The 23,226-nt window shown below is 57.1% G+C and overlaps 2 protein-coding genes and 1 pseudogene across 2 annotated transcripts in view; 2 read left to right on the top strand and 1 right to left on the bottom strand.

Moving 5' to 3' along the window:
- LOC131093378 (zinc finger protein 208-like) overlaps window positions 1-23,226 on the top strand; it is a 496,041-nt pseudogene that overhangs the window by 65,182 nt on the left and 407,633 nt on the right.
- LOC131093390 (zinc finger protein 883-like) overlaps window positions 1-23,226 on the bottom strand; it is a 49,379-nt gene that overhangs the window by 10,692 nt on the left and 15,461 nt on the right. The gene's annotated exons all lie outside the window — the stretch shown is intronic.
- LOC131093431 (uncharacterized) overlaps window positions 5,877-23,226 on the top strand; it is a 44,165-nt gene continuing 26,815 nt past the window's right edge. The window contains exon 1 of the mRNA XM_058040597.1: window positions 5,877-5,919. The gene's annotated coding sequence lies outside the window, so the exon portion shown is untranslated. The remainder of the gene's footprint in view (window positions 5,920-23,226) is intronic.

Genomic DNA, 23,226 nt, shown 5'->3' with positions numbered 1-23,226 from the left:
AAGGGTCGGGTCAGCTAATAGGGAAACAGGGGCAGAGGAATGGAGTAAATTAGGGCCAATGGAGGGACAGAGAGGGAGAACATTATAGGGACTAACCAAAGATGGGTAACATGAGTTGAACTAGGGTAATTAGGCCAATGGGCCAATGGGGTAACATAACTTTCCAGAAATCAGCATGCGCCTGCAAAGATCTATGAGAGAAGAAAGCTTCTCACCATAACCTTGAAATCTCTTCTTCTTTTTGGGGACCAGTCCCCCACGGGTGGGAGATTGAGACTCCCATGTGCCTCCACACCAGTGCATCTTCCTTTTCCTCGCAGCCTCCTTCTCCTCCATCCAGACAAAGTTTAGGATTGACAAATCCTGGCTTTGGGGGAAGAAGCAGGGGTGAGCACCTTGGGTTTTGTGAGAAAGGAGCCTCACTCTTTAGAATTTTTGAAAGTTTAATAAGGAATAATAAGGGACAAATCAGTAACAGCGCTGGGTGCTTGGCGATGGCCAGAGCCACACTGGTTAACCACAGCAACTCTTCTTGTCTAGTTTTTCCACTGTATTGTTCAAATACGTCTTCATAATGTTATACACATTCAAATATTTCTTTGAACTCGTTTACTTGTTCCAGGAATTCTTTAGGTTGGTTTGACCCCCAACTCGCCGTTTTAGAGCATGTGCAGGAATCGTGGATTGCTGTTTTGAGGGTTGTGTGTCACTCCCTCACAAGGGCCCCTGTTCTGTGGTTTCAGCAGGTGACAGTTATTGACAGTGGAAGGGTCAGTGACAATGTCCTTATCACATCCCTTCCTTAAATGTTATCTGACCATTCAGACGGTTTTAGCTATTTCCACAAGTTCTTTAAATGAACATCAGCTATTTCACAGATATCTCTGAAGTGTTATTGTCAGTTATTTACAAAAATAAAAGCATTAGTTATTATTTCACAACTACAGCTACTTCTGCAAAAGTTAACATTCTAATGCACAACACATGGCATTCACTTTAATATATTTCAAAAGCCAAAACTATAATGTATGTCTTTCACACTGTCCACAAACTAAAATGTCATCCATAAATGATGTTCTGAGGATATGAGCTACACAGGGGCCAGGGCATTGGCCACAAAAAGCTGACAAATTATACTACAGCACAAGCAGTTAAAAGTGATTACAAACTGTACTCTATCGAAATCAGTGTGATTAAGAATAGATTGCAGAAGTCAATACATAATAGCAAAAGCAACACTACCTAGTTATTTATAACAAACCCAGGGCAGGTTTTTCCCTTGCATGGAGCACTTGGGCCTTCCCCGGGCCCCTTCTGCCCTTGTGCAGAGCCGGTGGCATTTTCCAGCACACCCAGTTTGTAACCCAGAGCCGGGTGCAGCCGAGAAGGCTCCAAGCGCCTCCTTCCAGGCTGACTCTGCAGGGGCCGAGGCTGCTCTGGGCTCTGCCAGGGCTCTGCTGGGGCTCAGCTCTGGGCCAGGCTGGGCCCGCTCTCCCCTCACATTGCTCCGGGCAGCTGAGGCACAGCGGGAGAAGGAAGGGACACGGCAAGGCAGTTGTGGGTTAAGAGAGTTTTTATTCAAAACACTGCCATAACAAACAGGCTGTCCTAACTGCCATAAATAAGTACCAGTGCTAACCACCATAACTAACTACCACTGCTAACTACCATAACAAACTACCACTGCTAACTACCATAACTAACTAGTTGTCCTGACTACTGTAACTGAAAGCTGTCCTCAAGTGCTTCATCTCCTCCGCTTCTCCCTCAGTTGCTTTGCTGCAGTGATCAAGGGGTCAGGCTGCAGAGAGGCTTGGCTGATGATAAAAATGGGTGCTGCCCAAAGGATAAAAAGGAAAGAAATGAACTGTTACTTTCCAGAGTCAAGTTCCTCACAGGCTCTGTTGCAACAGGACAAAGGGAAATGGTTTGAAACTCAGGAGAGGGAAGCAGGCTCAGATTAGATCTAAGGAAGAATTTTTTAACCGGCAGAGTGGGGAAACACTGACAGAAGGTGCCCAGAGACGTGGGAGGTGCCTCCTCCCTGGAAACATCCAAGCTCAGGTCAGGCAGGGCTTTGGGCCCCCTGAGCTGCTTGAAGATGTCCCTGTTCGCTGTGGGGCACCAGGCCCAGATGAGCTCCAAAGGAGCCTGCCAAGCCACAGCAGGCGAGGATTCTGCTTGCTCTGCGTGTGGAACGCAGCCAGACTGGAGACTGTCGGAGGGGGCCCCACAAGAAAACCCCTCCCTGGCGCTGCTGCTTCCCCTGCAGCCCCTGGCCCTCAGCTGCAGCAGCTCCTGGGCAGCCCAGCGCCACTCCTCGTCCGGCTCCAGGCTGCACTCGAGGCAGTCCCGCAGCAGAGCCGACAGGCGCCGGGGCTCCTGCAGCTGCGGGGTCCCGTTCTGCTGGATCAGAGCGCGAGCCTGCAGGGAAAGCAAACTCAGCGCTCTGCCAGCTCCCTTCACACCCACACGGGCTCACATCCACCCCGGGGCCTGTGGTAGCTAGGGAAGAGGCGCTGCGGAAGATTGCCGCGATGTCACGGAAAGCCAGGACCCTCTGTTCCCCATAGATAAGACCCTCAGTTACTCATAGATAAGAAATTAACATAGGAATGTGGCCCCACTAACAGTAGGAATGTTGCCCCACTGAAGCCAGTAACTTTCCACCCAGTACTTTTCCATTCCCTACTAACCATAGGTAAGAAGGACAAACCCCTTTTTGATGTAGAGACCCCTAAGACTATAAGACCCCAGGAGAAGAAGTAATAAACGCCTTTTGACCGTCCACCACATTGGTGTCTGCGTATGTCATTGGCCCGAACGGCCCTGGAGAGTGGGCTGTCGAGCTGTACCTCAGAACCAGGTCGCCTGCCTTGACATAGAAGGCAACAGGGGCCTCAGCCCCAGCTCCAGGGGCACTTTCCTCCCTGCCACAGATGCTGCTCAGAGCTCATTTTGCTATGCCAGCCAAAAAACCCAAACCCTGGGGCTGCCACAGCCACGGCAACATCCAAATGATCTCACCTTGAGAGCCAGTTTCATTGGCTGACTCTGTTAGTAGGAACCTCCATCAGAAATAGCACATTTTGCTTCTCCAAATGGGGACACCAGCTTTACAGGCCATTTTCCAGAGTCAGTGTGGTCTGCCTGTGTTATTTCAGAGGATTCTTACATCAAGTGCATTTCTGCAGTGCCACTGACACTCAAGTAAATGCATTCCTGATGCCCCATCCCAGAAACTGCCAGGCAAGAAACAGGAGGTTTGTCACCGTGAATGATGATGACCCTGTCACATCCCTGAGCCAAGCCCTGGCTGCCTGCAAGAGCACGCCATGGATCTCCCAGAACCATGTGACAATGGTGGCCATCAAGTGGCAGGGGTTGGTGACTGCACTTGTGGACAGCTGGGCCGAGCTGGCCAGGAAGGCCTCTGAGCTCCGCAACACCTGGAGGGAGGTGGCTGCTGAGGCGTCCACCACCTGGGCCAGGGAGCTGCAGGACGCGGCTGCCCATGATGGGACAGCTCAGGAAAACATGGTGGAGCTGGGTCAGGCCCTGGGCAGGGAAGAGGGGGCCGAGGTGGTGGCTGGGCATGGAGCCCAGGTGAGGAGAGAGGCCAGGGTGGCTGCCAGCGAGGCAATAAGGGCCACCATGGTGACACAGCGGGTGGAGGTGGCCCTGGGGCTGCTGGAGCGCTTGGTGGCCGCTTGTGACGAAGCCACCGCGTTTCCCTGGGAGCTGCAGCTCAGGGTTGGGGACATTGAGGCCACCCTGAAGGGAACAAATGAGGCGTCCCCCAATGTCCCCGAGGACTTGGTGGCCAAGGTGGCTGTGGCTGAGTGGGTCTGGGAGGCCAATGCCCGCCTGGTCAAGGGTCACCTGGGGGAAACAATTCAAGACATCATTGACTTCTATTTTGGTTGTGGTCCCGACAGTCCCCATTGCCGCATCGGGGCCGAGTGGTGCCAAAGAGGAATCGAGGACATCCCAAGGCTCGTTCGATCCCCAGAGTGTCCAAATGTGTCCCCAGTGTCTCCCCAGTGAGCATGGAGCTCCAAGAGGTGCGACAGGGGTATGGGGGATGCGGGGGGACATGGGGACAGAGGGGACACGTGGCAGGGAGAGGAGGCACGGGGAGGGGGAAGGGGGCAATGGAGGATGTAGGGTACAGAGGATCACAAAGGGGACAGGAGGGAGTGGCAGGAAGTGGGGAGGTGACAGAAGGGGAGGAGACACAGAGAGGGATGGGGCAGTGGGGGATGGGGAGACATAGGGGGATGGGGAGACGCTATGGGTGCGGTGGTAGGGGGTGGCAGAGGGGAAACAGTGTACGGGCAGAGTGGAAGAGGGGACAGCAGAGGGACACAGTGCAGGAGGGGCTATGAGGGGAGGGGAAGGGGAATGGAGGGAACAAGAGGCTGAGAAAGGGACAGAGGTGACAGAGGGGACCCCTCGGGGGCAGGGGGCCACCTCAGGAGGCTGTAAGTGGCACCAGGTCCCTGACACCTCCCCTGTCCCCTCCCCAGCTGTCCCCGGCCCTGCTGCAGCCACAGGTCACCGTGGTGGCCATCCTGGGAGATGCTGGCCAACCTGCCCAGTCTGGACACGATGATGCTGCTGCTCCTGTCTCCAAGCTGCCTGTACTTGGACCTGATTGACTTCACCAAGGAGCTCCAGATCACCCTGTACCGCCTTAATGCAGCCTGGTGGCACTGCAATGTCACTTCTGATGATGGCCCTGTCACCTCCCTGAGCCAGGCCCTGGTCGCCTACAAGAGCACCCCATGGACTGTGGTAGATAGGGAAAAGGCGCTGCAGAAGATCACGCGATGTCACGGAAAGCCAGGACCCTTTGTTCCTCTAAGATAAGAGATTACCCTAGGAATGTGGCCCCACTAACAGTAGGAATGTGGCCCCACTAACAGTAGTGCCAGTAACTTTCCATTCCTTACCCAGTACTTTTCCATTCCCTACTAAACATAGATAAGAAGGACAAACCCCCTTTTGACGTAGAGGACCCCTTAGACTATAAGACTCCACGAGAAGAAGTAATAAACGCCTTTTGACCGTCCATCATATTGGTGTCTGCGTGTGTCATTGGCCCGAGCGGCCCTGGAGAGTGGGCCGCCGTGCTGATCCTCAGAACCAGGTCGCCTGCCTTGCTCCAGAAGGCAACAAGGGACCACCTGCGACAATGTGACAATGGCAGCCAGCAAATGGCAGGGTCGGTGTCTGTGCTTGTGAACAGCTGGGCCCAGCTGGCCAGGGCGGCCACCAAGCTCCACAGCACCTGCAGGGATTTGGCCACCAAGGCGGCCGACAGGGCCACCACAGCCACCGCCCGGGCCAGGGAGCTGCAGGACGAGGCTGCCTGTGATGGGACAGCTCAGGAAAACATGGTGGAGCTGGGTCAGGCCCTGGGCAGGGAGGAGGGGGCCGAGGTGGTGGCTGGGCATGGAGCCCAGGTGTGGAGAGAGGCCAGGGTGGCTGGGCAAGAAGGGCCACCATGGTGAGACAGCGGGTGGAGGCGGCCCTGGGGCTGCTGGAGCGCTTGGTGGCCGCGTGTGACGAAGCCACCGCGTCCCACCAGGACCCGCGGCACCTGCTCAGGGACATCGATGCCACCCTGGAAGGGACAGATGAGGCACCCCCACTGTCCCTGAGGACTTGGTGGCCAAGGTGGCCGTGGCTGAGCAGCTGTGGGAGGCCAATGCCCACCTGGCCAAGGATCACCTGGGGAAGACTCTTCCAGACACCATCGAATTCTTGTTCACTGATGGTCCCAACAGCTCCAGTGCCTGTGAGGTGGCCAAGCAGTGCCAAAGAGTCATCGAGGACATACCAAGGCTCATTCGATCCCCAGAGTGTCCCCAGAGCATCTCCAAAGTGTCCCCAGTGAGCATGGATCCCCAAGAGGTGCGACGGGGGAAGGGGGTGAGGGGGACAGAGAGGACACTGGGGGGGATGGGCTAATGGGGGATGGGAGGTCCTGGGGGGTGGCAGGAGGGGACAGGGGGTCGTAAAGCGGACAGGAGTGAGTGGCGGGTGACGGGGAGGTGCCAGGCGAGGAGACATGATGGGGAGGGGGCAGTGATGAATTTGGGGGACATGGGGTGGTGGGGACATGGAGGCTGGCAGAAGGTGACAGACAGGACAGGAGGGGTTTTTAGGAGCTAGGAATGTGGTGGCAGGGGGTGGCAGAGAAGACAGCAGTGGGAGCAGGGTGGTGGCAGAGGGGACAGCAGACGGGCAGGGGGCAGGAGGGGCTGCGAAGGGAGGGGCAGGGAGTGGCAGAAGGAACAAGAGGCTGATAGAGGGATGCAGGGGACAAAAGGGAACCCACTGGGGGCACAGGGCCACCCCAGGAGGCCACAAATGGCACCAGCTCCCTGACTGTCCCCTCCCCAGCTGTCCCTGGCCCTGCTGCAACCACAGGTCACAATGGCGGCCATCCTGGGCGAGCTGCTGGCCACCCTGCCCAGTCGTGATGAGATGAATCTGCTGCTCACGCCCTCAAGGCACATGTACTCGCACCTATGGTCATTCAGCTGGCAGCTCGAGGCCATCCGGGACTGCATTGAAGTCCCCTGGTGGCGCCACAATGTCCCCTACGATGCTGAAGACCCTTTCACCTCCCGGAGCCGGGCCCTGTTCATCGGAGAGAAACCCCCATGGCCCCCTAGAAGCGTGTGACAATGGCAGCCAGCGAGTGGCACAGGTTGGTGGTTCCGCTTGTGAACAGCTGGGCCCAGCTGGCCAGGGAGGCCACCAAGCTCCGCAACGCCTGCAGGGATTTGGCCACCAAGGCGGCCGACAGGGCGGCCACCGCCACTGCCTGGGCCAGGGAGCTGCAGGACGAGGCTGCCCGTGATGGGACAGTTCAGGAAAACATGGTGGAGCTGGGTCAGGCCCTGGGCATGGAGGAGGGGGCCAAGGTGGTGGCTGGGCATGAAGCCCAGGTGAGGAGAGAGGCCAGGGTGGCTGCCAGCGAGGCAACAAGGGCCACCATGGTGAGACAGCGGGTGGAGGCAGCCCTGGGGCTGCTGGAGCGCTTGGTGGCCGCGTGTGACAAAGCCACCGTGTTCCCCTGGGAGCTGTGGCGCCTGCTCAGGGACATCGATGCCACCCTGGAGGGGACAAATGAGGCGTCCCCTGATGTCCCTGAGGACTTTGTGGCCAAGGTGGCCGTGGCCGAGCAGCTGTGGGAGGCCAAGACGCACCTGGCCAAGGATCACCTGCTGGGGGCACTTGATGACATGATCAAGGTCTATTTCGCTGGTGGTCCTGCCTGCCCCAGTGCCTGTGGGGTGGCCGAGCGGTGCCAAAGAGCCATCGAGGACATCCCAAGGCTCCTTCAACCCCCAGAGTGTCCCCAGAGCATCCCCAGTGTGTCCCCAGTGAGCGTGGAGCTCCAAGAGGTGCGATGGGGCGGGGGACAGAGGGGACACTGGGGGTGAGGGGCAGTGGAGGATGGGGGGAGATGGGGGATGAGGTGGGAGGGGACAGGGGGTCGCAAAGGGGACAGGAGGCAGTGGCAGGAAGGGGAGAGGTGACAGAGAGGGGGAGGGGAAATGGTGTGGGGGCAGGGGGGATGGGGGTGACACAGGGGGTTGGGGACATGAGGGCTGGCAGAAGGGACAGCAGAGGGTGGCAGAGGCTATGAATGTGGTGGCAGGGCCTGGCAGCAGGGACAGCAGGGAGGGTGGCAGGGGGTGGCTGAGGTGATGAGGGGGTAACAAAGGGACAGAGGGGACAACAGAGCCCTCCAGGGAAAGGGACAAATGGGATCCCAGGAGGGCACAGGGGCCACACAAGAGGCCACATGTGCCACCAGGTCCCTGACACTTCCCCTGTCCCCTCCCCAGCTGCTGGAGGCTCTGGTGTCCGTGGTGGCCACCCTGGGCGAGGTGACGGCCACCGTGACGGGGCCACACCGGGGCGTGCGGCGCTGTGTGCCCCCAAAGTTGCTGCACGCGGCCCTGAGGATCTTGACCTGGAGCCTCCGTAAGGGCCTGGAACACGCTGGTGTCACCTCCCTGGGCCAGACCCTGGCCACCCTTGGGGCCACCCCGGGGGCCACCGGGGCCGATGTGAGAGCCGCAGGCAGCGCCTGGCGGGAGTTGGCGTCTGCGTGTGAGGAGAGATGGAAACAGCTGGTCGAGGAGATCACCAAGCTCCGTGATGCCTGCGAGGACGCAGCCCTCGCCTGGGCCAGGGACCAGCAGGACAAGGCCATCCGCAGGGGGACAGCTGGGGACAACCTGGCAGCCACAGCCCAGCAGCTCATGGTGGCCCTGGACAGGGATGAGGAGGCCTCAGTGGGGGCCACACGTGATGCCCAGGTGGCAGTGGCCACCAATGAGGCCATGGGAGAGGCTGTGGTGGCCTCCAGGCGGGCGAGGGCGGCCATCAGGAGGAGACATTGGGCAGAGGTGGCCCTGGAGCCACTGCAGCGCTTGGTGGATGCGTGTGACAGAGCCACTGAGTTTATCAGTTACATGGAGTGCCAGCTCAGGGACACTGAGGCTGCCCTGGAGGGGACAAAGGAGGCATCCCCCAATGTCCCTGAGGACTTGGTGGCGAAAGTGGCCAAGTTTGAGCAGCTGTGGGAGGCCAGCGCCCGCCTGTTCAAGCATCACCTTTTGGGGACACTTGGGGACATCCACAACCTCCTCTTGAGTCCCTATAGTGGCCACGGTGGCCCCAGTGGCTCCGGCAGCCGTGCAGTGGCTGAGCAGTGCCAAAAAGCCATCAAGGACATCCCAAGGCTGCTGCGGGGACAGTGATGTCACCACTGTGATGTCATTGGTGCAGTGATGTCACTGGAGAGACTTGTGGACAGTCGAGTGCCACCAGCTCCTTGAGTGCCACAGCGCTGTGTGTCACCAAGAGCCCCTCGAGTGCCACCAGTTCCTCAAGTGCCACCAGCTTCTCGTGTCACCAAGAGCACCTCAAGTGCCACCAGCTCCTTATGTCACCACGAGCCTCCGGAGTGCCACCGGTTCCTCAAGTGCCACCAAGAGACCCCCGAGTGTTACCAGGACTGGCCCAGTCGCTGTGTGGGGGTCCCTGGTGTCACCGGGGTCTCTCTCTGTGTCACACGCCGCCCTTGAGCACCCACTGGGACCCCCCTGAGCACCGGGATCCCCGAATTTCACCGTCCTCATGCACCGGGACGCCCCCATCAGGACCCCCCTTAGGCATCAGGACCCTCGAGTTTCCCTCCCTCTCCTCGTGCACCGGCACCACCGGACCCCCCCCGAGGAACCGGGACCCTCCCCTGGTGCACCGGGACCACCGGAGGCCCCCCCATCAATCAGTGCTGTCATCATTCATTGGGACCCCCCCTCAGGCACTGGGACCACCAGAAACCCCCCCAAATCACCGAGCACCGAGACCCCCCCTCGTGCACTGGGGCCGCTGGAGACTCCCCCGAATCACTGAGCACACCCTGTGCACCAGCACCGGGACTGGACCCTCCTCGTGCCCTGATCCCCCCTCACCGAGCACCGGGACAGGGACCGGACCCCCCCTCGTGTACCGACCCCCCTTTGTGCCCCCCCCCCATCACGGGGGTTCTGCCCCCTCCCCTTTGAGCCCCCAGAGCCGCGGGACCCCCGGGAGCAGCACCGGGACTGGGGGGAGCCGGGAGTGGGACCAGGGGGGCTCCAAGTGCTGGGGGGCACAGGGGGGTCCCCAGCACTGGGGGGGTCTCTTGGGGCTCAGTCCTGTCCCCCCCTTCCCCATTATCAGCCGGGACCCCCTGTGAGAAACACGGGTCAGAATTGAAATATTTATAAAAGTTCGTTAAAGGTTAAAATTGTGGTGCTAATTGCCAAAAGCTCACCTTTAATTAAGCCATGTTCTTTACGTCCTGTTACATCAAAGAGATTTTCATGCATATTCATTAGGTTTATGAATATTCATAATATAATGTCAATCAAAATATATATTAGTATTATATAGAGTAATACAATAGAAATATTATATATTTGATAAAAATATTTTACATTAATGTATTTTATACACACAATTTATATTATACTTATGTATTATTAATATATTTACTAAAAATTTGCTCCTTTTTATATAAAATTATGCATATATTTTTCTATATTCTATATAAATTATTTTCAAACATTCCTGTGAGTTCAGATGTTCTTTTGTTTGGTTTTAACCCTTGACTTGCCTCCATGCTATCTTGTGCATTAAACCAATTTATTTTATTTCTCCTTGCAGTTAAATCGTGTCGTGTTTTCACTCTCTGGTGATGAGAGAAGAATTCATAAATTCTTCTTTTTTGCTGTTTTGCCACTGGGGTGGAACTGGGGACACTGGGACCGAAATGGGAGCACTGGGACAGGGACACTGGGACAGGATGGGGACACTGGGATGGTGACATTGGTATGGGGACAATGGGGCGGTGGCACTGGGCTGGCACTGGGAGCACTGGGCTGGTGGCACTGGGACAGGACTGGGGACACTGGGCTGGCACTGGGTTGCTGATGCCAGCATTAATTAATTAATTAACCCCACAAGCCCCGATTGTTTGTGAAGGCAAATCTCTTTTTGCATCCATCGCTCAGGGGAACCCGTCCCATCGTTCCTTTGATCTCTCGGTGCCGGTTCGATCTCCCCGCAGAGCCAGAGCGAATGTCCAAGGAATGGCGCCCGCCGGAAATGGGCGGGGTGATGTGATGTCACAACATCAGGCCCCGCCCCCCGCATGGCCACGGCCAGCTGGTGGCCCCGCTGGTGCCCAGGTGACACCACGATGTCCCCTCACCCGCTGGGCCACCTGGCAGGACACGGCCACCGCGGGCAGGGCCAGCAGCAGGTGACCGTCCTCAGACACCCCAGGGACACTGTGGGGACACGGGGACACCGCACAGGTGGTACCCGGGACACAGCAGTGCCACCCATCCAGTGCCACCTGTTCAATCCCAGTGGCACCAGTTCAATCCCAGTGTCCCTGTGCCACTGCCACCAGCCCTGTCCCCATGTCCCCAGTTCCATCCCAGTGCCACCAGTCCAGTGCCAGCAGTCCAGTGTCCCCAGGGCTGCCCCACTGTCACACTCCAGTGTCCCCAGTTCAATCCCAATGCCATCAGGTTCATCCCAGTGCCACCAGCCCAGTTCTATCCCAGTGCTCTCAGTGCCAGTCCAGTGCCACCACCCCACTGCCCCATACCAATGTCACCATCCCAGTCTTCCCAGTCCCCTCTCATTGTCCCCAGCTCCAGCCCAGTGTCCTCAGTCCTGCTCCAGTGTCACCTGCCCAGTTCCATCCCTGTGCTCCCAGTGCCACCACCCCATTGTCCCCATACCAATGTCTCCATCCCATTGCCACCAGTTTCACCCCAGTGTCCCCCTTCCTGTCCCACTATCCCTGTCCATTTTCCTGCTAGGATTTTGATTTGAAATTGGTTTTTGTGGATTGTTTTTGGAGATCCAGTGGGGGTCTGGGCTTTGGGATTGGTTTGGATCCAGGATTTGTGACCTTTTAGGATTGGATTTGGGGTATCCAGCGGCATTTGGGATCTGGGAAGTTTTAGATCCAGGATTTGGGATTTGAGACCATTTGTGGTTATTCCTTGGGATCCAGTAGGATTTGGGATCGCTTGGGAGCCTTGGTGTCCCCAACAACCCCCCAGTGGCCCCAAGGGGTCTCTTTTTCTCCCCTTCCCAGGCTTCCCTTGGAATCCTGCCCCTTTCCCACGCCCCATTGGTTTCACGCCAGGCCCCGCCCAGTTTCGTTTCCTTATAGGCCCCGCCCCTTTCCCCGCCCCATTCCTTCTCGGTCAAGCTACGCCCACTTTTGTTTCCCTCCAGGCCCCGCCCCTTTCCCACACCCCCATTCCTTGCCCGCTTTTTCCCGCGCTCCCCGATTTTCGCATCCCAGGCCACGCCCTCTCCCTTCCCCATTGGCTGCCGCTTATGGGGCTCCGCCCCTTTTCTACTCTCCCATTCCTCGCCTTTCCAATCCCCGCCCCCTCCCCGCTCTGCCAGTCTCCATTGGCTGTCCCGCGGGGCCCCGCCTCCCCGTGGGCGTGACTACAAGTCCGATGGGCGTTGATTGACAGGCTCTGCTCAGCGGCGGCCCCACCGGGGCCCAACGCGGGGGCTCGGGGGGGCCGGGGAGGGGCTGGGGGCATTTCGGGGGGTTCAATCAATGGGGGGGTGCCGGGGGGGTCCTGGTGAGTGCGGGGGGGTCCCATGGATTGGGAGTCCTGGTGAGTGGGAGGGCAGTGAGGGGTGGGGGGTGGGGGTCGGGTCCCATGGATGGTGGTGTCGGTGTCCTGGCGCACTGGGGGGAGCTCATGGATCGGGGGGGTCCCAGCGCTTTGGGGGAATCGGTGAAGGGGGGAGCAGTGAATGGGGGTCCCTGGTAGATTGGGGGGGGGTCCTTGATGATAACGGGGCTGGGGGCAGAGGCAGGGACTCAAGGCACCATTAGGCAAACAATAAATCAGTAACACAGTGCACACATCAATGGATAGATTATATTGTACCAGCAAGCAGCTGCAAGGGATTATCAGTCATCAGTATCAATATCAAGCACCATAGCAAAATACTTGTGATCAATAACAACAATTGCAAAAGCCAATACAGGAATTGCAAAAGCCAATTATTGTATTGTCATTTATAACCCGGCTGCACTGCAGCCACGGCGGAAAGCTGCCTCTGGTGAAGGCACCGAGGGGGCTCATTCACCGCCTGACCTGCTACCATGTCCCTGCAAGTTCCCAAAGTGTCCCTGCGTGTCCCTGAGCATCCCAAGTGACAGTACCCCAGGAATTCCCATCAGGATTTGGGACAATTTCAAAGAAAATTCCCAGAAAATTCCCTAAATTTGTCTCAAATCCCATGTGGGGAGTAGAGAGGGGACAAGTGACACCAGTGATGTCCCCAATGATATCACTTTCCCCAGTGACATCACAGTGGTGACATCACTGTTCCCACAGCAGACTTGGGATGTCCTCGATGTCTCTTTGGCATTTCTCGGCCACCTCACGGTGGCTATGGTTATCATGCCAAGGGTCATAACAGGAAGCCCAGTAGATGCCCTCCATGTCCCCGAGTGTGTGCAGCAGGTGATCGTTGGCCAGGCGGGCGCTGGCATCCCACAGCCGCTCGGCCTCGGCCACCTTGGCTGCCAAGGTCACACGGAAGTCGCGGGACGGCTCATTTGTCCCCTTCAGGGCAGATTCGATGTCCCGAACCCTGCGCCACAGCTCCCGGGGGAATGCAGTGTCTTCGTCACGTGCGGCCACCAATTGCTCCAGCATCTCCAAGGCCGCCTCTGCCTGCTCTCTCATTGTGGTGGCCTCCTCCTCCTCCTCACTGCTGTCCACCTCGGCCTCTCCCATAGCATCTTCTATGGCCGCAGTGGTGCCCTCACCAGTGACCACGTCCCTGCAGGCGTCCTGGAGCTCGGTGGCCTTCCCCAGCAGCTGGAACCAGCTGTCCACGAGTGTGGCCACCGACTTCCGCCAGGCCCTGGCCACCCTCGTCACCTGGGCCCAGGTGGTCCATGGGGTGCTCTCATAGGTGGCCAGAGCCTGGCCCAGGGAGGTGAGAGTGTACTTGCCCTCGAAGGTGACACCACGGTGCCACCAGGTGACGCCACTGTGGTCCAGGGTGTTCCGGAGGCGATTGGCGAAGCCCTCCAGGCCTGCGTGCAGGCACTCCAGGGGCCCATCCAGCACCTCATCGATTTTTCCAGCGGGGCCGTGGTGTCTGCCACCTTGTTCAGGGTGGCCACCACGGTGACCAGCGACTCCAGCAGGGATGGGAACAGCTGAGGAGGGGACAGGGGAGGTGTCAGGGACCTGGTGTCTCTTGTGGCCTCCTGCGGTGGTGCCTTTGTGCCCTCCCAGGGTCCCATTCATCGCCTCCCTGGAGGGCTCTGCTATCCCCTCTGTCCCTTTGTTACCCCTTCGTCCCCTCTGCCACACCCTGTCCCCCACTGTCCCCCCAACCCCACCACCCTCAGTCCCCTCCACCCCTTTGTCACATCGCCCCTTCCTGCCACATCCTCCTGTCCCCCTTGTGAACCCCTCTCCCCTCCTGCCCCCCCACCACCTTGGTCCCCTCTGGGCCCCCCGGCCCCTCCTGCCATCCCCTGTGTCCCCTGTGTCCCCTGTGTCCCCTCCCACTCCCACGCCGGGATTGTCGCACCTCGCGGGGCTCCATGGCTGCTGGGGGACACGCCGGGGACGCCTTGGAGACACTCTGGTGACACTTTGGTGACACTCCGGGGAGTGAACACACCCGACAGTCAGAGACTCGCCCGAATGGGGCGGCCGGGGGGGTGGGGAGGGGCGAGGGAAAGGTGAGGTCACCCCCCAGCACCGCCCCCCCGCCGGCAGGGCCAGGGCGGGGCCCCCAATGTCCCGCCGATGTCCCCAATGGGACCCCAATGTCCCCTGAGTGTCCCCACATGGCCCTGATGTCTCCTCAGGGTCCTGAACAAGGCCCAAGTGTCCCCCCATATCCTGTTGGGGACACTGCGGGGACATCAGGGACATTGTGGTGACCCAAAATGGGACAGGGGACGTCAAGTTGGCCCTGGTGTCTCCAAGGGAAGGACACGGGGGTGTCCCCAAGGTCCCCAATGTCCCTCAGGGTGTCCCCGTGCCCTGGCAGTGACAGTGTCCCCACCCTGTCCCTACCTCTGCCCCGCCAGTGCCCCCTTGGCCACCTCCAGCCTCCGTGTCACCTCCTTGTGCCCTTCCCCCGGGGTCCCCAAGGCCACCACGATGTCCCCAAGCACCCGGGCAGCGCTGGGGAAGCCCTGTTCCCTTGTCCCCCATGGCGTCACCTCCTTGTCCCGAGTGACAGCGGCCACCAACGTCCCCAGCGCCCGTGTCACCTCCTCCAGCTGCCCCAGCACATCCGCGGTGACCTCATTGGTGGCCGAGGTGGCCTCGGCGCTTGCCCTGGTGGCCACCACCCGCCGGGTGCGGTCATGCAGGCGCAGGGCCATGTCCCGCTGGTGGCCCTGCTGGTGGCCAGGTGATGCTGCAATGTCCTCAGATCCCACCAGGCCACCTTGCAGGACACGGCCACCATGGCCAGGGCCAGCAGCAGGTGACCATCCTCGGCCACCCACAGGGACACTGCAGGGACATGGGGAAACTGGACAGGTGGCACCAGGGACACGGCAGTGCCACCAGCCCAGTGCCACCTGTTCAATCCCCGTGTCCCCGTGCCACTGCCACCAGCCCTGTCCCAGTGTCCCCAGTTCCATCCCAGTGCCACCAGCCCAGTGCCACCAATTCAACCCCTGTGCCACCAGTTCTATCCCACTGTCACCACCCCAGTGTCCCTAAGGCTGTCCCAGTGCCACCACCCCTGTGTCATCATTCCAGTGCCACCAACCCGGTGTCCCCTGTTCCATTCCAGTGTCAGCAACCCAGTGCCACCAGTTCTGTCCCACTTTCAGCAGTATTTTGGGGGGTTTGGGAGATCCCAGGTGGAGTTTGGGGGCTCCCGGGGGAGTTTGGGGAAATCCCAGATAAAGTTTGGAGGGTCCTGGGGGGGTTGGGGGGATCCTGGAAGGTTTGGAGGTCCCAGATGAGGTTTTGGGGGTCCCAGGTGAGGTTTCCAGGGAATTGGGTAATCCCAGTTGAGAATTCCCAAAGATTTGGGGTTTCCCAGGTGAGAACAAGGGGCTGGGGGTTCAGGGGGGCCGAGGGGCTCGGGCCTGCGAGCATTTTGGGGGCTTCAATCAATGGGGAGGGCCTGGGGGGTGCTGAGGGGGAGGCGTGGTGAGTGTGTGGGGGGCTCTCATGGATTTGATGCCTCAGGTTTTAGCTTTTCTATTTTTCAGATTCTGTGCTGCTTTACTCTGTGGGTCTGGGCTTCATATTAAGCGATGCTGAGCTCTGTTCACAGAGCAGGGAGACAAAACAATTCCTTTCCAGCTGTGAACCCAAGGACAAATAATCCAAACTTCAGGCCCAAGAGCATAAACAATGGGCACTGAAGAGCGAAAAACAAGAAGGATGGGACTTCATCATCTAAAGACATAATTGGACAATTAACTCCAATATGCAAATGGAGCAGAACTTATAAAAGTGACAGACCTCGTGACCGGCCGTCCATTTTGTGGCCATTTTGGTCCATCTTGGGCATAGCCTTGGCTGGGCTCTTGTTCTGCCCAAGGTGTATCCATGGAGGCCTTTTAACAAATGCCTGCTTTATTGTGTAACCGTGTCTGGCCTCGGTTCTAGCTCAGCCTTGTGAAGGCCTCAGTTTGTGGCGAGCACGAAGGGAGCCGAGGCACCTGGGCAGGGCTGGAGCAGAGGCAGAGGAAGGTGCAGCTGCTGCCCCCAGCCCGCGGCACTGGCGGGGCCCAGGTGCGGGGCAGAGGGTGCGGGAGGCCGAGAAGCTCGGGAGGAGCGAGAGAGGCGTGAGCGGCTGCAGGGGCGCTGTGTTTATCGGGTGAGCGCGGTGGGAAGGGGCGTTTTGTGCTCGGGAGCGCAGTGGGTGCGGGGCTCGCTGTGCCCCGGGCCGGGGAGGGCGGGCGCTGTGAGCAGCGGGGTTGGATTGCGGGGCTGGGCTTGGCCTGGGGCCAGCAGTGCTGGAGCAGGGATCGTTCCCGCAGCGCCGCTCCGGAGCGCCGCGATCGGAATCTCGCTCTTTCTCTCTCTCGCTGGTTCTTTTAATTTCTACTCAGAACTGTTAAAATTCCGTGTGTATATTCTGCTGCGAGTGCTGTAGTGATAATATCCCGAGAGACAGTCCCCTAAGTTTAGCACTGAGTAACCCACGCTGCAGCACTTGGAGGGGGCTGTGCCCCGTGGGATGGACTCAGCTTGGAGAAGTTCCTGGAGAAGTCTTCGGTGGGAGAGAGCCCAGGGTGCAGCAGGGGAACGAATCCTGCCCCTGAGCAGAGGGAGAAGCCCCGGGGCATGAACTGAGCCCGGCCCCATTCCCTGTCTGTGGCACTGCCAGGGTAGAAGGTGCAGCTGGAAGGAGGGAGGCGTGGGGGAAAGCTGGATTTAAGGATGTTCACTTACTTCTCATTATCCTGCTCTGAGTTTTTGGAGTTTTCTGTCAGAAATCTCTCCCCTTCACCCACTCATCCATACGGATTTGGGCAGTTTTCCCTTTTTGTGGGAAATCAAAGCGATGCACTGATGCTCCTAATTAGGGGTGGGAGAAGTGAGGCTCCAGGGCTTCCCGCTCAGCAAGCACAGACAGCAGCACCTGTCCTTGTGCCCTGCAGCTGGAGCCCTGGTTCCTTGCCAGGGGCTGTTTGGGTGGGCTCTCCCCTGCCGAGGAGGGCAATGCCTCTGCCAGGTGCTTGTGGCCGAGCCCGTGCCCTCAGTGCTGGGGCCCCCTTGGGCCCTGGGGTTGATCTCTCAGGGGCTGTAGGAACTGTGTCCTGGCCTTTGCCTTCAGCTTAGCCTTTTGCTGCTCCCTTCTTGCACTCACCTGCTGTGCCTTTGTGCCCAAGTGCTGCAGGGCCTTCTTGTGCCCCTCCTGCAGCCCCCTCAGTGCCTGTGGGTGCTTGTCTTGCTTTACAAGAGAGGTGTCTGCTCGAGAACGCAGAAAAAGCCTCTCTTGGAATGGAGAATGCAAACCCCCTCCCTCTTCATTTTTAGACCAGTGAAATCAAGGGGCTCTCAGGCAAAGATATGGGAATAGGAATACCAGTTCTTTACTAGTGTGTATAATAAAGCAAACAAACACCAACAGCTGCGGCACTGACAGCAAACAGAGCCCGGACCCAGTCCTGGCCTTTGGGCTGCGGCGCTTTGCCCTTGGGTGCAGTTCCGGGCACGGCCGGCAGGGGCGCTGGTGGCTCCCGTGGGGCGGGGCAGCGCATCCCTCCCATGGGAACCTCTCTGAACGGAAATAGAGCAATCCCTTCATCTAACTCTTTCACTTTTTTACCTTCTACTACCTTTCTCTCATGTTTTGAGAAGGAATTTAGAGAGGGCTGCCTTTTAACTGAGCTCCTAGTGTTTTGATAAGGTGCTTCCTCTAGAGAGAGTTTCCTTGAACAGCCGGAGTTGTGGTTACTGAGGGGACGTAACTCAGAGCTAGATTGGGGTCAGGGGAGGATATCTCGCTGAGGCTGGGTCGGAGTGTTAGCAGGGTCTGCTGCCGGAATCGCCAGAGGGCGATCTTCCTGTGGAGCCTGAGCTGGAGCATGGGCAGCCCCCACATGGCTGATGGCGGCTGATCCAGCAGCTGCCGGCAGAGCAAAGGCAGGTGGGAGAGCCCGGCAGCAGCAGCGGTGCCCAGCGCAGGTGGCACGGGCAGGGCAGCCGGGGATGGGATGGCTGGGACCCCCCCTGGGTGCGGTGGGCGCGGTGACCTCGGAGCAGGCGGCAGGACAGAGCAACCCCCATCTTCCCCAGCATGGCCGGCAGAGCGGCCGCGGGCCAGGCAGTGGGAGCAGGGCACACAAATTGAGCAACAGCGCCGGGGCAGGTGGAGCTGCCCTGGGCAGTGAGGCCACACCTGGGATGGAAACCGGGGCAGGCGGAGCTGAGGCGGGCAGCGAGCCGGGACCCGGGACAGGCGCCTGGGCCACGAACGGAAGGGGCAAGACCTGCAGAGGATCCGACTCTTTTTCTGATTTTTCCTCCTGCTTCCCTCCCTCTCACTTCCTCTTTTCCTTTTCTTGTTTTTTCTCAGATGTTTCTGATAATTTAGAGATTTGTATTCTCCTGAAATCTCCTGTCTAACATATGGCATATTCTCTTTCTTCTAGATTAAATGGGGATTTTTTTACAAATAAATCCAGAGCCTAGCGAATCTAAACTTCTGCTTTGATACTTTGAAATGGTTGATGAGCTAACTCATGACCTCCTAATGTTGTTTTTCTCATCACCTTTTTATTTATCCTTTGCAAATTAAGCATCTTTCAATTACTTGCTTTGCTACTCCAAAATCGCAGTACACCTCTAGTTCCTTAAAAAATGATCACATAAAGCTTGAGTACCCCAGTGGGTTTTCTGATGCATGTCTTCTAATATTTTCCTAGTAAGCACATTTTATTAAATAATTGTCTTCCATCAAGAAGTTTCCATTTTCCTGATTTATCTTGCTCGCTTCCTGTCTTGTTTAATTCTTTTTTCTTGGCTTCCCTAAACCTTGGAATTTCCAGTTTTTCCTCATTTGGACTTAATGTTAACATAACTCTTTCAGCTCCATTTTCTGCTGCATCCTTACCTTTGTGATCTGCCAAATTATTTCCTCTTCTTTCTGGGGTCTTTCCCTTTTGGAGTTCCATTATATGTACTATATGTTGCCTTCTGGATCAAGGCAGGCGACCTGGTTCTGAGGAACAGCTCGACGGCCCACTCTCCCGGGCCGTTCGAGCCAATGACATACACAGACACCAATGTGGTGGACGGTCAAATGGCGTTTATTACTACTTCTCATGGGGTCTTATAGTCTAAGGGGTCTCTACGTCAAAAGGGGGTTTGTCCTTCTTATCTATGGTTAGTAGGGAATGGAAAAGTACTGGGTAAGGAATGGGAAGTTGCTGACTTTACTGTTAGTGGGGCCACATTCCTATTGTTAGTGGGGCCACATTCCTATGTTAATTTCTTATCTATGAGGGTCTTATCTACGGGAAACAGAGGGTCCTGGCTTTCCGTAACATCGCAGCAACTTCCGCAGCGCCTCTTCCCTAACTACCACATCTCCCCCCTGCTTTTCACAAATGAATGAGGTGGTCATATACATAGGTACTAAAATGAGGTATAAGGTTGTAACTTGACCAGGGAAAGGGGTTTTGGGAAACCTGAGTAAGCTTTTGCCAGACAAGTTTGGAAAATCTTGTGACTGGCAGTGTTCTCTGGTTGAATTCCCTGGTTGAATTCACAGCAATTGTCGTCGGTCTTAGAACAGGATGTTGGCCCGTTCCAGGCGGCTCTGAACGAACGAGACCAGCTTGTTCAGCAGGCATGGTCCGAAGGTGACTGTTAGAAACAGCATCGCCAATGGACCTATCAGGGCAGAAATCAGAGTGGTTAGCCAAGGTGATTGATTGAACCAGGACTTGTACCAGCCCTGTTGGTCTTCCCTGTCTTTCTGTGTCTAGGCCAGTCGGTTCCAGAGTTCTTCCATGGAGTCTCTCACTACTCCCGTGTGGTCTGCATAGAAACCCTTTCAAAGCGGCACACAGGCCCCCTTGCTGCATGAACAGGAGGTTCAGGCCTCGCCTGTTCTGCAAGACCTCTTCTGAGAGTGCGGAGACTGACTTCTCTAGAAAGGAGATGGATTTCTCGATCTTTTGCAGGTCCTCATCAATGGTCTGTTGCAGCTGGGACAGTCCTTGGTGCTGGGTCGCTAGGGCTGAGACACCCGTGGCCGTTCTGGCTGCTCCCAGGCCGAGCAGCATTGCGATAGTTATACCTGTCATTATTTCTCTTTTGTGGATCCGACAGGGTCCCTCAAGAAGATGGTACATCTCTTCATCTGAGTGGTACAGGACTCTAGGAACAATCAGAACTTGGACACAGAAGTCGTTAGAGTCATTGAATTTGGGAAGGAACACACAAGGACTCACTCCGGATCGCTGGCAAACCCACATCCCCGATGTGGATGGGACTGCCCACTTATTGTTTTTCCTGTTCGGCCTGACAATTTTGGTGCAGACATTGCCTTCCCGCTTGGCTAGGGTTCCACTGCCAAAGCATCTGCCTCGGCCTGTGACTTGACTCAGGGTGATTCCTTTGCGAGGGGTATCCCATCTGCACTGGTGAGGGGCATCGGCTGTGGAGTAACTGAAGGGAGTGTTTAAAGCGACTCCTTCGTAAAAGGGGGGTTTGACATCGTAACAAAGCCAGCAGGATTCGGTTAGGTTAGGGTTGGATTCGTTCAGGGATACAAAGGTAGCTTCTAACATACGAAGGATTGGGTCTGAGTCTGACTCGGTTAAGCGGCTCATCTGAAAGGTTTCCGCTTGACCGGTCGGGATGTTGCTGACCCCTGTGGGTAAGGTTTTGGGGTGGGTTATGTTTCTCCCTTTCGGCACGCTTTTAATCACTTTGTTGGGTCCGACGGCTCGGAGTGCCGACGGTTGGAGCCTGATAATTTGCACGTTCACCCTCTCTTTTGACCCTTGAAGGACTACTGTCCACGTTTTGCCTGTGGCCCAGCTGGGGTGATTTGCAGCTGGCCCAGCTGCAAGACCGTCATGTTGTAATCAGTGCATGCCCGAAATCTAGGGATTTTATGTTGGTTTCGATGGAAGTTTTCTTGAAAGAAGAAGGGTGTTTTGCAGCCGCTGGGTGCCCAGGTGAACTGTAAGAATTTGTCTGGATCTCACCCAGGCCCCGATGGTCGGGCATCTGTAACTATGGTTTCGCAGCCCCAGTGCCCACAATGTCCCCACCCTGGGTGATTGAAGTAGCTTTTCCCAGGGTTTGAAGCTGGGCACCAGTAGAATAGGTACGAGTGTGTGATGTGTGGGGAATAGGGGTTTACCCTTGGCTGTCCTGGAAACAGGTCGGTGATGCGGAGCATGAAGGATGGGGTGTTTGGTGTGGTGATTTCTCTGAGTGGTTTGTCGCTACTAAGGTGTCACATGACCCACCTGTATGGCCGATGGGGGTAGTGATCGGGGCTGGCTTGCCCTCTAGCGACAAGCCCCAACAGCAAAATCACACAGAAACACCCTTGGCGTTTGGGTCTCCCCGTGCGGGTCTCTCGGGTGCTGCCTGACGGCTTGGTGGTCTGTTGCTTTCGTCTGGAACCGGGATGTACGCCTCACGAGGACGTCCCACGAGCAGGTCCTGTAAACAAAGACTCTCAATTCTCATCAGTCTCATTCTGCTCGCTATGAAGGTCCGGCTTAATCGACTTAAGTGGACACCACCTGATTTTGCCGTCCTTTTGGACAGCCGCGTACCCTCGCCCTGTGAGCATCAGCCTCCAACCCCGTTCCCACTCGCCTAGCTCGTTTCTGATTACCACCTGTGGGCCCTCTTCTAGCGTTTGAGTGGCCCAGTGTTTTTGGACGGGACTGTTTGTTTCATCTCCCCTAGGGAATTGATTCAGTGCCAGCAAAGCGGTTGCCAGCATACGTGCCTCATCTCCTGGGGGAATGGCATTGGCAAAGCCCTCTGCTTTTGCTAACACTTCTAGCTTGGTTTTCAGGGTCTGGTTTGCTCTCTCAACTATGGCCTGCCCGGTACTGTTGTATGGGATGCCTTGCACTAACGTGATGCCCCATTTCGAGGCGAATTCCTGTACTTGTTTGGAGGTAAAATTGGAGCCGTTGTCCGTTTTGATCTGCTTGGGGATACCAAGCCAAGCCATGGCTGTCAGCCAGTGCTGAATTGTGGTTTTGGAGTTAGTTTTGTGGTGCTGTGTGGCTATGATCATTCCGCTATAAGTGTCCACTGTCACTGCAAGCCATGCTCGGGGCTTCATCAGTTGACATAAGGTGAAGTCTGACTGCCAGATTTCTGAGAGCTTGAGACCTCTCGGGTTGACCCCGCAGGTCCAAAGGGGTGACTTCTGGCAATGAAGGCAGGTGGCTACCACATGTTTTGCGTCCGCTCTCGAGTCGCATCTCTTCGCCAGTGCTTTGGCTCCGATGTGGAGCGACTGGTGCAGTTGACGAGCTTCCTGCAACGTCCATAAGCCTTTTGCTGCGGCATCCGCTTTGTTGTTGCCGATCTGGAAGTAACATTTGACTGGGTCATGGCTTTTGATGTGGATGACTGACACGGTGCCCTGTCGCAAGGAAAGTGCTTCTTCCAGCATTAGGGCTGCTGCTGATGTTGACGCTCCTGGTCCTGCCATGGCTAGACAGAGCCTTGCCACGAATATAGAGTCCGTTACGATGTTGAGGTGTTCGTCTTGGAAGAGTCCGCACGCCAAAACCACTGCTGCTGCCTCCAATTGTTGCACTGACAGTGTGGGGTCACATGCTTTGACGCAGTGCCACTGTTCTCCTGCCTGCCACACTGCTGCTGCGGTTGAAGTCGTGGAGGAAGCGTCTGTGAAGACCGTTGGTCCCAGCTGCGGTCTGTCCTTGACCTTTGGCGGCATGTCCATGTCGACTACGGTCAGCAGCTTAGTCCAGGGTGGCTTGGAGGAGTAGGAGATTTCTCCTCCAAAGCCGGAGAGAGCAAGGGCCAGGTACTCCGATATTGTGGCTGACCCCGTGGTCGGCTGCTTGCGAAACGGAAGGTGGATGCTTGTCGACTCTGTCCCTAGGTGTTTCAAGGCGAGTCTCTTGCC

The sequence above is a fragment of the Melospiza georgiana genome, chromosome 25 (genome assembly GCF_028018845.1).
Source record: "Melospiza georgiana isolate bMelGeo1 chromosome 25, bMelGeo1.pri, whole genome shotgun sequence".
Lineage (NCBI taxonomy): Eukaryota > Metazoa > Chordata > Aves > Passeriformes > Passerellidae > Melospiza > Melospiza georgiana.
The sequence above is the reverse complement of the archived record's forward strand: the minus strand, read 5'-3'. Positions and strand labels throughout refer to the sequence as shown.